This window comes from Hakea prostrata, chromosome 2 (assembly GCF_041222555.1).
Source record: "Hakea prostrata isolate BN-2017 chromosome 2, UWA_Hpros_2, whole genome shotgun sequence".
Lineage (NCBI taxonomy): Eukaryota > Viridiplantae > Streptophyta > Magnoliopsida > Proteales > Proteaceae > Hakea > Hakea prostrata.
In genome coordinates, this window is record NC_142601.1 from 12,019,734 (window position 1) to 12,034,961 (window position 15,228).

General features: G+C 35.2%; 1 long non-coding RNA gene and 1 other non-coding gene across 2 annotated transcripts in view; both read right to left on the bottom strand.

The window, feature by feature from the left end:
* Positions 1-6,384: 6,384 nt before the first annotated feature.
* Positions 6,385-15,228, bottom strand: part of LOC149023763 (uncharacterized) — a 95,198-nt gene continuing 86,354 nt past the window's right edge. Inside the window, exon 5 of the long non-coding RNA XR_016171568.1 lies at positions 6,385-6,504. This is a non-coding gene — a long non-coding RNA (uncharacterized LOC149023763). The remainder of the gene's footprint in view (positions 6,505-15,228) is intronic.
* LOC149023764 (small nucleolar RNA R71) lies at positions 11,973-12,079 on the bottom strand. The gene has a single exon (XR_016171876.1). It is a non-coding gene; the product is annotated as a small nucleolar RNA R71 (small nucleolar RNA).

Below are 15,228 nucleotides of genomic sequence, written 5' to 3' on the forward strand. Positions count from 1 at the left end.
TTAGCCGCACCTTTTGTTTGATATACTACTCCAAAAAATCTCTAATTTTTGTTTCCTAATAGGTTCACTTCAAGAAGGAAAATTTATTTTGTTTCCACTGTTATTAACCAAGTTTTGTATGATATATGATTCTCCTCATCACTAAACTTGACTCACTCTTATGTCTACTCAATTTCAATAAATAGCAAAAGCAAAAGATAGTGATGTTTCTAGGTAGTCTTTTGAGAGGACTAATGAGGGTTTGTGGTGCTGTTTGAGTGTAACAACATAACTGGAAGCATGTTGACACGTCTCATGCATGGTTACTTTTACTTTTACTTTTGCCATGCAATCTGCCAGAAAATGATGCTGTAACCCCCAAGATAGCAACAGCAACGAGCATATGATATTGGAAATAAGAGAAAACTATAACATCTTAGGAACACGTTTATGTTTTAAATTCTACTTCATTTGGTAATCAAATTGCTTTGGGAATACAAAAAATAAATTGCAAATATAACATATTTGGTAATACTTCAAGGAAGTAAACTATCATGATGATGGAGAGAGTTTTCATTTTCCTTCCTTTTACTTGAAATAAATGTAGCTTCTACGTTCTACCACAAAAATGTTTGAAACTTCTATCTATATATCTTTACATATCTTGTTTGAAACGGCTTATTATTAAATCATACATTTTTAATATTAGAACCAGAATATTTTGACACATTCACGAGACCTTGAACTTAGATTTTGTACAAATTCCAAAGAAATTAAGATTAATTCAAGCTATCAAGGTTAAACTTGCATCTATAATTAACTTATATATTTATGTAAATTTTTTTCTTTTAGTACATAAACAGGTCAAAAACTCAAAACAAAACTACAAATTAAGAAAGCCTAAAAAACCACTTGGAAGATCTCCTCTAGCTTTAGAGGCAGCTCTAGACAGTATATCAAAGTTTCCTTCATCACTAAAGGCATGTTCAAATATCCAAGCAAAACGGTCTTTGAAGACATGACTAATTGATATCTACCCATTAGAGACTAAAATCAGTTTAATCTCAACTATTTATATCAGGGTGGCTCACCATTTACAATTTGTGCCCCCTATTTTAGTGGGTGAGATTAGTTTTAATGTCACCTAATCTCACCTAAAAGATAAAAAAAAAACGCAAATATTGTCATTGATACTAGCAAATAAGAACTTGACAAGTATACAACAACAAATCAAATCAAGAATTCAAATCAAGAATGATCAATAATGTTGTCCATATTAACTCCATCTGATATTTAATGCAGATAATACCTTAGGGGGGTTTATAGAAATGTGAAAAAGTCCGTTAATGTTTAGAAATAGACCCCTTTTAAATATGTGACAGAGGAGTGTAAAGATAGTGTTTCATTTCCTCCGAGGATAGAGAATTTTAACTCAAAAAGAAGGTAGTGTTATCTTCAATCCTCTTAAGTAGAAGATTCCAACTCGGGCCTTTAGTTAACTAAGGCATGTTTAAATGGAATGTGACAAGAAATCTTTTTTTTTTTTTTTTACTGGGAGAATTTTCTTTGAACTCTTACATTTAGTCTAAGTGACATTCGATCCAATGAAAAATCACATTTTACATTTTGGTTCTCTTGTAGCACCCAAACATGACCCAATAAGGCACATTGTCAAATTTGAACATTAATTGCAACTGCAACTTGGTTTTTTGGATACAAGGGAGCTATTTTTGAGTGACTGTAACATGCTTTGAGCATGTCTTTATGATTAAGCCACACTTATTGATTAGAATGATACAAATACCCTTAAATGAACCATTTTCTTTTTCACTTGCAGCTCAGAACTGGGGGGAAGGCCTCCCCTTCCCTAGATGAGACATAATCTCAGATACGCCAGGGTACATGATTTTGGGCGTGGCCACAAAACTCCAAGTTATGTAGCCATTGAAATGATAGGAGATATGATTTTCCAATTGAATAATCTAACCAAAAAGAGAGAATGAAATACTCAAGTATAGATTTCCTCCCTTATGCATTATTGCAAGGAATCCTCCTGTGACTTTTATTAAGTGTCCTCATAAAGACAAAAAATGAATAAATCTATGTTATACAACACAAACCCACTCTGACCTATCTTATCCAACCAACCACCTAGAAAAAGTGGGGAAAAAATATGTAGCCACAAATGATGTTCTAATAAATAAATATAGAAAACACAAAATCTGAGATAAAAAAAATAATAAAATAATAATTAAAAAAACCAATGAGAACTCAAAGAAGTATAGGACAAGAATAAAGCACAAAGAAAGCATTTTTTTTTCTTCTTCTTTTTGGTACATACGAGAAAACATATCTACAAATTATTATAAGTACAAAGACTGTAGTTATTTATTGAGAAATAGTTTTCCGTATTTTAGATAAGCACTTTTGTACAAAACCTAGATACAGATCGTTTTCCCTTTTTTTGTTTATTTTGTTTGTTAATCCCTCGTACAATGACAAAAGGATTTATTGTTAGCAAAATGTTAATTCTTTGTTGTAATTTTAGTCGTTTTAATTGAAAAATTAAAAAAAGTGATCTTATTAAGCTGTTGGGTCTTTTCTTAATAGACATCTAAATGGCTAATAAGTATATTTTGGAAGGCAGGTTTTAAGGAAAGAGACAAGTCTTTTGAAGACAACCCATTACTCTTCTATATAAAGGTGAGAAGGGTTGTTTATACGTATGTGAACATTATTTTGAAAAGCGTTGTTTTTCCTTTAAACTATATTAGATTAGTGAATGTAGCTTTTGGATCCATTAATCCATCAATTACAAAGTGCATCGTCTATGATGAAGAGGTTGATTTATCTAGGGAGTTGAAAAAGCACTTAGAATAACTCCGAGGGGTGGCTCAGTTGGTAAAAAGACCAATGCTTCTACATAAGAGGTCAGAGTTTGATTCCCCTTGGGGCCAAGTATAAAATCTCCCCTGAGGATGTAGTCATGGTGCACACAAACTTGGCCCAGATGAACCTCAAATTAAAAAAAATTAAAAAAAAAAGAATACAAAAAAAGCACTCAGAACCCATGTACATTTGGGGCACTTAAATACCTAAAAGAAAGTGTTTGCCACCACCGACATATCTCAACTCTGCCAATTCTTGTTCATGTATCTTTAGATAAATGTGCATAATGTCGTTTGATGAGAAGATCATTCATGCCATTTAAAACAAATAAGTTCTTGTACTTGTAATTTAGTTTTATTATTGTACTATTTTTGTCTTATATGGTTGCCCTTCTAACAAATAAGTTCTTGTACTAGCAACTTAGTTTTATTATTTTACTTTTTTTTTTTTGTCTTATATGCTTGCCCTTGGTAACAAATAAGTTATTGTACTTGTAACTTAGTTTTATTATTCTAATTTTTTCGCCTTATACGGTTGCCTTTGGTAACATGTTTCCAACATTCTTAAACATATTTTAAGATTATATGTGTAGAAATTAATTTACTGTGTAAATTTTATCAGAAGAACAATGCACAAGCACAACCACACACACAAAAGACAAGATATACGTGGTTCATCCGAAGATTATGTACATTATCAAGTAGAGATAGTGTTTTTACTATGAGGAATAAGAAAAATAGAGTACAACTTAACCATTCTTTTTGTAGCCTACTCAACCCTTTTGATAGACTATCAGTGAAAACCCTACTCAAAAAAATAAAAAAATAAAAGGACTAAAATTCTCCCATGCCCAAAACAGCCTGACAAAACAAATAAACCTGCCAGTTATTTTGAAGAACTCAAAATTCTGTACAAGACCCATATCTATTCGGGAACAATCATTTGGATCCAAGGCCATGAAGCATTTTACATGGAAAAAATTAATTGTCACCACAACTATACTACATAAGCTTTTAGCCAATGAACATGAATGGTCTTTTACTTCAACAAAAGTGGAAGGGGAACACATAATTATCAGAATTGTGTCTCAGGGTGCAAGGATCTTGTAATCAAGTAGTACTCTTTTTCCTATATATAAGGGGAGGATTATTTATATGTGGTATGGTAGATTTTCTTCATAGTATCAACCTGGTACTGGGTTAAAGAACCCTTCTCCACACCAAATATAGTGTAAAAGTTGATTCATTGGTACTGATACAAACTAATATGCCTTTTCAATGTCTATTCCTTGTAATTACTTAGGGGACTCAAAGAGTGTATAACAATGACTAAATCAAAATGATTTTTTCTATAAAAGGAAAACAAAGTCATTTCATATGAGGAGGAGAAAGGGGAAAAAATTGCTCTCAATTCAAGAACATGAAGGTTGAAGGCAACTAGAATGAAAGAAGAAAGCCAATAGACAGAAACTACAAGGAGGAAGGGAGAGATATGAACTTGTTTAATGGGACTTGTCGGTAGGTAAAGTGGAGCTTTAAGTGTATCTTTGAATTGGATTCTCTCCCTGCTTAGGCTTTGCAACGTTCCAAACCTTTGAAATGACTGAATAAGAAATATGAATATGAAAGATAGATCAGATTCAAATGAAGACAGAGAGGGTGACAAAGGCATCCAACCACTCCTCCACAAAAGGAATCTGATGGATAGTTAAAGACACAATATCTGATGGGTCAACAATCTCTTTATCAACAGAATGAAAATACTTCCTCCCTACCGACAATTTAAATGTCCCTCATAAATACAGTCCTTGGTACTTAGTCAGTACCCTTTCAACAAAATCCGTATTATATTTAAGGGGTTCTTTGCCCTTATGACCATCAATTACCCTATGCAAGTGTTTTCTTGTCATATTTAAGACCCATTTGTATTCTAAAATGGTTTTTAACTTCAATGGTTTTCTGTAACTAATGTGTTAATGAATTTGCTCTTGCATCCATGCACCTTGTCTTCTGAGGGAAGTTTTGGATTTGTACATGCTAGTGAATAGGACTGTAATATGGATAGGCTTGGCCATGCTTTTTTTGTAACACAAATCCAACCTTGAATGCTCCTAATTAAACCAATTTTGTTTAGGGCCTAAAGATGTTGTTCTTGCTCCCAACCCTTAATAGGCCAAGGCAACCCAATTTTCACCTTGACTGTCCATTCGGGTTGGCCTTATTCCTATCCCTATCCATGTTCATGGCTCTGGCTCTAACCCTAGCAAATTTGATATAAGAAATACCTCAACTGAATTGAAAATAAGATGGATAATGGAATGAAACTTCCAAAACCCAAACTGTGTTAGACATGATATAAAAATAAAAATAAAAACCTTCAAGCTATTATATGGTCCATGGGTTAATTCTGACATGATAATATCCCAAGTAGATGCACAACAAGACAATAAGACCAACCAAATCTAAACTGAAGTAGTAAAGCTTGATATGAGATGAGGGTTAATGTGAGGGCAAAATCTAGAGCCAAGATCAAGTTTTGAATCAGAGCCAATGTTAAGGTCAAAACTGAGGACGATTTTGACAAGACAAAGATAATCTCTGGCCTGTCCCTATTCCTGATTTAGAGCCAAAAGGACTTGTCCTCTGGCCAGAATCTTGAGTCAAAGCCTTGTTTGAGCTCAAGCAGGGAAAAGAGTACTGGATCAAGGTCCCTAGGGCCAAAATTGTAACCCTAGGTGAAACCCTTTAGAGACAAGGCGTCTTACTAATTAGCAACTGAACCATCTTAGTTTCATTTAACATGAGAAATCTATTTAAATCTCATGAGGATCACTGCCAATGGCTCCACATCACACAAGGGATGGAAGTCCCACCTCTCAAACCCACTAGATCACTTTCCCTATCTTCATAATTCCACTCACTGGATTTCCACAGCTCCACTCTCTTGTTGAATCTGACAATTAGGTTAATGCTAAGAAGACAAAACATTAAAAAAAAACATGTTCCTCAGGGTATATAACACTTAGGCAAAAAAAAAAAAAAAAAAAAATCCAGTGCAGTAGGCACCTAATAACGTGAGAAAGCTCTAAAATCCATTGAATTTCAAAATTGAAACCATCAAAATATTATTAAATATAAATAAAGAAACATTAAATTGAATGAAGCTACATACCACATCACAAATTAAATCTGCAAAACCATAAGAACATGAAAACAAGACTGGACAGAAAAAGAGGAGGAAAAAGGAAACAAAGGCACCAGAGAAAGGTCACTCGTTCTTTTGAGAAGCCAAGAGATAACAGCAATCAGTATTTTTATAGTCAATCATGGGAGAAGTATATCAAACCAAAATTTAGAAAGAATTAAAGTAAAATAAATTCACTCTCATCCTGAAGAGGAACTGATTCTACTGCTCAACACCCTAAAATTAAGATCACTCTATCATTAAGAAATCATAATTTAACCTCAAAATCTATTTAAATTTTTGGAAACTTAAATAAGAGTTTGATGTCCTCAAGAAGGTCGACTAGTCTCAATAACCAGAATTCAAACTACTCAGAATCTTTTAATGTCTTTATTTCTTTGTGCATCACTGAGTATCATGAATATTTGGTGCATAAAGCAATTACATCTTGCACTGCAAAAACGAAGTAATCAGCAAAGATGAACAGTAATACAGAAAACTATCTTCATTATCTATTTAAGTACACCCAAAGGTTATCCCTAGACTTGCAATTAGAGGAAAGAATATATTGAACAACTGGGCACTTATTTAAGACAACTTCTAACATATATGCTCATTCTTGATGCTTGGTAGCTGACAAAATGATGATCGGGGAAAGGGAGTAGAGCAAAGGGGTTCAAGAGTGGGAGACTAATTTTTCTCTAGTACATTCTTGAGGACCAAGAAGTCCATGAAAGAACACAAAATTACAAACGAAAGATCATTAAAAATCATCTAATAAATTAACTGAAACATAATTATTAAGATTTAAAAATCGATAAATAAGGACAGAGAAAATCAAATTGTTTTCGCATGAGACAAATTATAGTAGTAGCCTACAGAACCATTTCAAAGTCACGAATTGACAAAAAAAGGAAATAGGATGAAGAAATTCATCAAAACACAAACAAAAGCAGAGGAATCAAGATAAACATCGACACAGAAAACTGTCCTTATTATCTACTTAAGTACACTTGGAGGCTAGAACCATGTCTCAGGCATGCAACCAACCTTGTAGAGTAGTATATTGCACAACTTGAGACTTATTTAAAGGCCACTTCTGTATACTGTGATACATGTGCCCAAAGTGCATGGGTAGTTTTGATTGTATATTCTGTAGAGGATATTCAAAATTTAAAATCAAATTCAATTTTGAAACACAATAAATCAGCAAGACTAAACTAAAGTGGAGACGTCAATCAATCAGCAACACTTACCCAAAGTGGAGATAGCAATCAATCAGCAAGACTTACCCAAAGTGAATCTTTTTGCCACAAAACACTCAACCCTTCAAGCTCTTCTCTCAAAGCTCCCCATTCTAACTTCCTACTAGAATAGTGACAACTATCTCTGAAGAGGGCATTATATGGGTTGAAGCCATCTTTAAGAACGTTGTTTGTGAGGTTTCATAAAGCCATCATCTCTAATGGCTAGGTAGAGTAACGCAAATCACACCTTATTCATCAAAAGAGAAGACTCCTATCTGACTATACTTTTGGTCTATATGGATGATTTTGTGATCACATGCAACAATGAGGAGGAGGTTTCAATGTTGAAGAATTTTTTGGGACGGAGTTCAAGATCAAGGACATGGAAAAGCTTAGATTCTTCCTAGGGCTAGAGTTGACATCTTCAGCCAGTGGTGTATCTCTCTTATAAAGGAAGTATAATACTCTTGACCTATTGGATGAAACTGAGATGCTAGGATGCAAGCCAGCAGAGACTCCTATTGAGTCTAATCTACACTTGAAGGCAAAAGAAGGAGAACCAATGAACAAGACAAGCTAAGAGAAGTTGGTTGGAAAGTAGATCTTCCTATATCATTCTAGACCTGACATCACTTTTGCAGTCAGTCTAGTGAGTCAATATATGCATGATCCTTACTCTTCACACTTGGATGCAGTGTACAGGATCTTGAGGTACTTGAAGGCTAATCTAGGAAATGGGATCCTAATTTCATCTTATGGACACCTAAAATTGAGGCATACACAGATGTAGATTGAGTAGGGTGTTCATATGATAGAAGATCTACTTCTGGATATTGTATGTACGTAGGAGGTAACCTAGTGGCTTGGAGGAGCAAGAAACAGCCAGTGGTTGCAATGTCTATTGCCTAAGCAAAGTTTCAAGCAATTGACCAAGGAATTTGTGAAGTGCTATGAGGACTGCTTCAAGAGCTTGGTTCAGATTTGGAGGTTCCTATACTTCTATATTGAGATAGCAAGTCAACAATTAGTATAACAACAATCAAATACAGCATGACAGGACCAAGTATGTGGAGATTGACAGACACTTCATCAATTGAGGCTGGGCTGATTCGTATTACCTTTCTTACTTCAGACAATTAGCCAGCTGATATGCTTACGAAGAGTCTAAGTACCAAGTCATTTAGTAGTATCATTGGCAAGTTTCTCATGATAAATATCTACTCTCTTGAGGGGAGGTGTTGCAAGGTGGTAGTAATAGGTACTTTATTATTGAGGGCAGATTTGTCTTATTAGTCTTATTAGGATCTGTTATTTTCCTTGTAATATTCCCACACTGGGAAGATTTGATATATTCTATTTTTAGAAAGTTATAAAAATAAAGATCCTTTTGTGTCTCTTTGACACAAGTTAAGATTTCACCAAATCTTACAACACATACTATGTCTCCCGAAGAAATCTGCCTTTGTAGCAGGAACATATATCGACACTAGCAAAAAAAATATTGGAAATAGAAAACACCAATGGAACAGGGGATCAACAGTTGTTATTGTATCAAATCCCCAAAGCATCAAACCAAAAACAGCAGCAACATATCTGATCTAAAACAGACATAAAGTGTAGCACAAACCAGAAAAACAACCTAGAGAGACAAATAGAACAGATCAAACCAAGATTTGCACAGACGAACCATCGCATTAAGGATTTTATTCTTAAACAGACAGCTGATTATTGTCCAAATCCTTGGGTTGATAGTAGCATTGATTAACATCCTCTTATTCCTTCATCAGTTGTTTGAAGCAAGGTTCAAAATCTCGGTTTTGAGGCCAATTTCGACCAGCCTCAAAGCTGAGCTATGGTTGAAAGCTACGAAATTTCAGTTGAAACCTGGGAATTTTCCTAGGTAGTTCTGACAGCAAGTTTCGGGGATTTTTAGATGTAATTTTGGTCTAATTTCTTGCATACCACATATTAAAACATAATTAATACAATGGTGTAGGTATTTTGTTAAAGAAACCAATGAAAAGTTATCATTCGAGTGTTAATATACAAAAGTGGTTTCGAGAAATACAAACTTAATAAATTGAAAAATAGTATTGCATACATTAAATGTTTGATACTAAATTACATATACAAGAAAATACAAAAATAAAGGGGAAAAAAAATCTCCCAGGCCATGTCATGGACTCATGGTACGCTTAAACTTGTCCATGTAGTCTGTCACTGCTTTTCTATAGGTGGCCTCATCAACATTAAATAGATATCTTAGCCTAGGGGAACTATAAACTGATGATGACGACTGAAATGGCATAACTAGGTGTGATGGTACTGATGGATATGTGAAGTGGAGTCCACAAATAATGGTCCTAATGGGAGAAAAAGGGCTTGAAAGTAACAAAAATCACAAAATATGAGGTTAGGGGGTCAAAATTTCACCAGTAGGACAGCTTAAGTTCTGCAAAACCCGAGTGAGATATGATACTTATATGTTATGTCACTGGGATGGGCAGGTCTTCTTGGTTTTTGAAAAACATTGAATTTTCAACCAAAATTTCGTAAGCTTGATAACTCTATGAAATAGAAATAGAGTTAAGCTTGGTAATTTTATACTTGAGATGGCTTGATTTAAGAGTATTTTATCTTTGTTTTAGTGTTAGTAGTCATTAGATGTTGTTTTAGTGAGTCTTAACATTTTGCATCTTGTTAAGGTCATTATTGTCACTCTTGCATGAATTTCTCTTCAGATTAATGGATGAATTTGATTAACCCTCTTTCTTTTAGCAATATAGGTGAAGATCCATAATAGAAGAAGAACCTGTCCTCGAACTTTGCTGTAAAGATTGCTGCAGCATCACGGAGCAGAATATTCCCATAATTAATTCACGTGGAAATGACCAAAAGGGGCTAACTAAAGGGGACGTTATTCTTGTAAATACATAAATGTTCTCAGACTTGGATCTCAGGAGGAATGTTCTAATCCTACGGCCAAGTTCTACCCTAATGATTGAAGGCATTTATAGAAGAAAGAGAGAGAGGGCTGCGTGAGAGGAGGAAGGGAGGCAGATCAGAATACGATAGAAAAGAGAGCTGAACTCGTGCTGAAGGGAGAGAGAGCTGCTGGGGAAAGAGAGTTGTTGGAGAGAAGACTGGAGTTCGTGTGGAAGCATTGCATCTCCTAGTTTCTTTTCAGTTTTATAATTCTATCTTCTTATACTTTAGTTGAATGATAACTATATATATTTATGTGTATTTGATTTGTGCTATGGACTAGATTCTTGCTGTGTTGGGATGATAATAGTACCTAAACCTGAATTTTGAGATGTAATTATCAAGTGTTCTTTAGTTTAACTGCAATACAATTTAGTGTCAATGAATTCAACATGTTAGTTATTGATTAATTTTATTTATTGATTGATCTTTCATGAATGATTGCTATGATTTTAGTTAACTGGAAAGTTAATTGAATCTAGATGCTTGCTGAATGGTGTGAGTTAGCTTAATCTTTATTTAGATTTAGTTAGTTACTTTAGGTTGGGTAGGAATACTCACTTACCTCACATTGCCATGATTGAGATTGGGTATAAATTGCATTCGTATTTCATTTCTTCATAGGAATATACATATTTTAAATTAGGATGCTAATGCATATGTGTATTGGAAAATACCATTATGCCATTTCATTCCAGGTTCTTGATATATTTTGGGCTGTAGTATTACTATATTATTTGCATTATAAATTCAAGGGAAGGGAAATTGATTCCCAACACTCATTTCACTCATTACAGTTCCTTCTGTTGCTCATTCTCCATTTTGGTTCTTTAGTTTAATTACCTGTCGTTTGGTTATTTAGTTCGTCAATCACAAATCAATCTTGTTAATTTTGTTTAAATCAGTTTTACTTTTACATTAAAGTTAAAGATAAAATTCTCCGAGGGATCGATTCTTTACTTATTATTTACTACTTGATTGCGACACATGCACTTGCGTAGCATCTTGAGACACAAGCAACAAGTTTTTGGCGCCGTTGCCGAGGAATTTTGTTATTAATAATTAATGTAGAAGTAATTTTTGTTTTATCTACTGAAATTTCTTTACTTCGATATTAGTTATCTTTTATTCCCGGGTGCTTTTACCCTTATATGAATCCGCTGCCTGACCAAGAGTTGATACCCTTTGACTTTGAAATCAAAACGACATTTCGGGCTAGAAGAAAGGAGCAACGAGGTTTAGCAGCAGGTCAAACAATGGCTGAAGCAGTGAGAAATGGGTTGAATAATAATAAGAATAATATGACAGATGAGGGTGATGATAGAGATAGGGCCATTAGAGCATATATTGTCCCAATGTTGCATGAGCTGAATCCAAGTATAGTAAGGCCAGAAATCCAAGCATTGCATTTTAAACTTAAGCCTCTGATGTTCCAAATGCTTTAAACTGTAGGATAGTTTAGTGGGACGCCAACAGAAGATCCTCATCTCCATCTTAGACTCTTCATGGAAGTAAGTGATTCTTTTAAGATACCTGGAGCAACCGAAGAAGCCTTGAGATTGAAGCTATTACTCATTGCAAGATAGGGCAAGAGCATGGTTGAACTCCTTACCTCCACAATCAATAGCCACATGGAATGATTTAGTAAAGAAGTTATTGATGAAGTACTTCCCTCCAACAGAGAATGCCAAGCTCAAGAATGATGTCACTGATTTTCAACAACTGGATAGTGAATCTTTGCATAAGGCATAGGAAAGATTTAAGGAGCTCTTGCGTAAATGTCCTCACCATGGAATTCCCTATTGGATTCAAATGGAGACTTTCTACAATGGTTTAAGTGGACAAACTCGGTCCATAGTGGATGCATCAGCAAATGGGGCTATATTGGCAAAGTCTTACAATGAAGCTTATGAGATTTTGGAGAGAATGGCCAACAACAACTATCAATGGCCAGCTAAAAGAGGTGTTGCAAATAAGAGAGTGGCAGGGATTTATGAGTTGGATGCAATGACAGCTTTAACTGCACAAGTGTCATCTCTAACTAGTGTGTTAAAATCCATAAACCTGGCTGCAGCTGTACAAACTCAACAAAATACATCAGTCTCGTGTACATATTGTGGTGGGGAGCATGTCTTTGATAGTTGTCCATCTAACCCAGAAACAGCCTACTATGTTGGTACTTTCAGCAAAGCTAATAACCCATATTCCAACACCTATAATCCTGGTTGGAGGCAGCACCCTAACTTCTCTTGGAATGCTCAAGGACAGAATGTAGGCCCACTTCTATCCCAACTTGACCTTATCAGCTTCCAAGTGCTCAACAGCAAGTGAAGACTCAGCTTATGGAACCTTCTTCATCAATAGAGCTTCTATTGAAGGAGTATATGGCAAAGAATGATGCAATTATTCAGAGTCAAGCATCTTCATTGAGGAATCTGGAGAATCAAGTAGGACAGTTGGCTAATGCTTTAAACAATCGACCTCAAGGATCATTGCCAAGTGATAAAGATAATCCTAGGCATGAAGGCAAAGAGCATTGTAAAGTTATTTCATTAAGGAGTGGAAAACCTCTGGAGCCACCTCATTCAAAGTCTAGCCAACAGAAGGGACCTATTTCTATCCAAGAAGAAGGGGAGAAGGAAGATCCAGTTGCTGTTCAAAAGGAACAATCTGATTCTGCAAAACAGAGTGCTGAACCCACGGCTACAGCACCATTGCAACTGAGTTCTCCAGAAAAACTGAGTTATAAACCACCCCATTTTCCTCAAAGATTTCATAAGCAGCAGCAAGACCATCAATTCAAGAAATTCTGGGATGTTTTGAAGCAGCTCCACATCAACATACCATTGGTAAAAGCACTTGAACAAATGCTAAATTATGTTAAATTCATGAAAGACACCCTTTCATAGAAAAGAGATTTTAAGGTTTTGAGACAGTGGCCAGACACAAGAAAGTAGTGCCTTCTTGCTGAACAAGCTTCCTCAAAAAATTAAAAGATCCTAGAAGTTTCACCATTCCTTGTGCTATTGGAGACCATTATATTAGGAGAGCCCTTTGTGATCTTGGAGCAAGCATTAACCTTATGCCAATGTCAATCTTCAAGAAGCTTGGTGTGGGAGAAGCAAGGCTAACTATAGTAACACTTCAACTGGCTGATAGATCTTTAGCTCATCCTGAAGGAAAAATTGAAGATGTGTTGGTAAGAGTTGATAAGTTTATCATCCCTGCTGATTTCATTGTTTTTTATTTTGAAGCTGATAGAGATGTGCCCATCATTCTTGGAAGACCCTTCTTGGCAACTGGGAAGACATTGATTGATGTGCATAAAGGAGAATTGACTAAGAGGGTAAATGGAGAGCAAGTCACTTTCAATGTTCTCCAGGCAATGAAATCTCCAGATGAGATAAAGCAATGCTCAATTGTAGATGTTATTGAAGAGCTGGTTTTAGAAGAAGTTGAGAAAAAGAGCATTCAAGATCCATTAGAGCTTTCATTGGCATCCGAAATTGCACAAGTAGGTGATGAAGCAAGTAGATATATGGCTTGGTTAAATGCAAGACCAGCTGAGACATTGAGAGGGAGTAGATTTGAGCCTCTTGTATTATCTGAGCTTGAAACTAAATCCCCTAAACCATCAATTGAAGAGCCACCTGTGTTAGAATTGAAGCCTCTTCCAGAACACCTTAGGTATGCCTATTTGGGTGAAGCCAAGACACTCCCTGTTATCATATCAGTAGTGCTAACAGCAGAGCAAGAGGATATGCTACTTAAAGTGCTGAAGAAATATAGTAGAGCATTAGGATGGACCATATTAGATATCAAGGGAATCAACCCATCAATATACATGCATAAAATTTTGCTGGAAGACTGCTGTATTAATTCTGTGGAGCATCAAAGGAGGTTGAATCCAATCATGAAGGAAGTGGTAAAAAAGGAAATCATTAAATGGTTAGATGCTGGGGTTGTGTATCCAATTTCAGACAACAAGTGGGTGAGTCTAGTACAATGTGTCCCCAAGAAAGGAGGGATGACAGTTGTGGAGAATGATAACAAGGAGCTGATACCTACAAGGATAGTGAGTGGGTGGAGAATATGTATAGACTATAGAAAGCTCAACAAGGCTACAAGGAAAGATCATTTCCCTCTGCCCTTCATTGATCAAATGCTTGATAGATTGCCTGGAAAAGAGTATTATTGCTTCTTAGATGGATACTCAGGTTACAATCAAATAGCCATTGCTCCTGAAGATCAACATAAGACCACTTTAACTTGCCCTTATGGCACATTTGCCTTCAAAAACTTGTTGCTTGTGTCTCAAGATGCTACCCAAGTGCACATGTGTCGCAATCAAGTAGTAAATAATAAGTAAAGAATTGATCCCTCGGAGAATTTTATCTTTAACTTTCAATGTAAAAGTAAAACTGATTTAAACAAGATTAACAAGATTGATTTGTGATTGACGAACTAAATAATCAAATGACAGGTAATTAAACTAAAGAACCAAAGCGGAGAATGAGCAACAGAAGGAACTTTAATGAGTGAAATGAGTGTTGGGAATCAATTTCCCTTCCCCTGAATTTATAATGCAAATACTATAATAATACTACAGCCCAAAATATATCAAGAACCTGGAATGAAATGGCATAATGGTATTTTCCAATACACATATGCATTAGCATTCTAATTCAAAATCTGCATATTCCTATGAAGAAATGAAATATGAATGCAATTTATACCCAATCCCAATCATGTCAATGTGAGGTAAGTGAGTATTTCTACCCAACCTACTAATTAACTAAATCTAAATAAAGATTAAGCTAACTCACACCATTCAGCAAGCATCTAGATTCAATTAACTTTCCAGTTAACTAAAATCATAGCAATCATTCATGAAAGATCAATCAATAAATGAAATTAATCAATAACTAATATGCTGAATTCATTG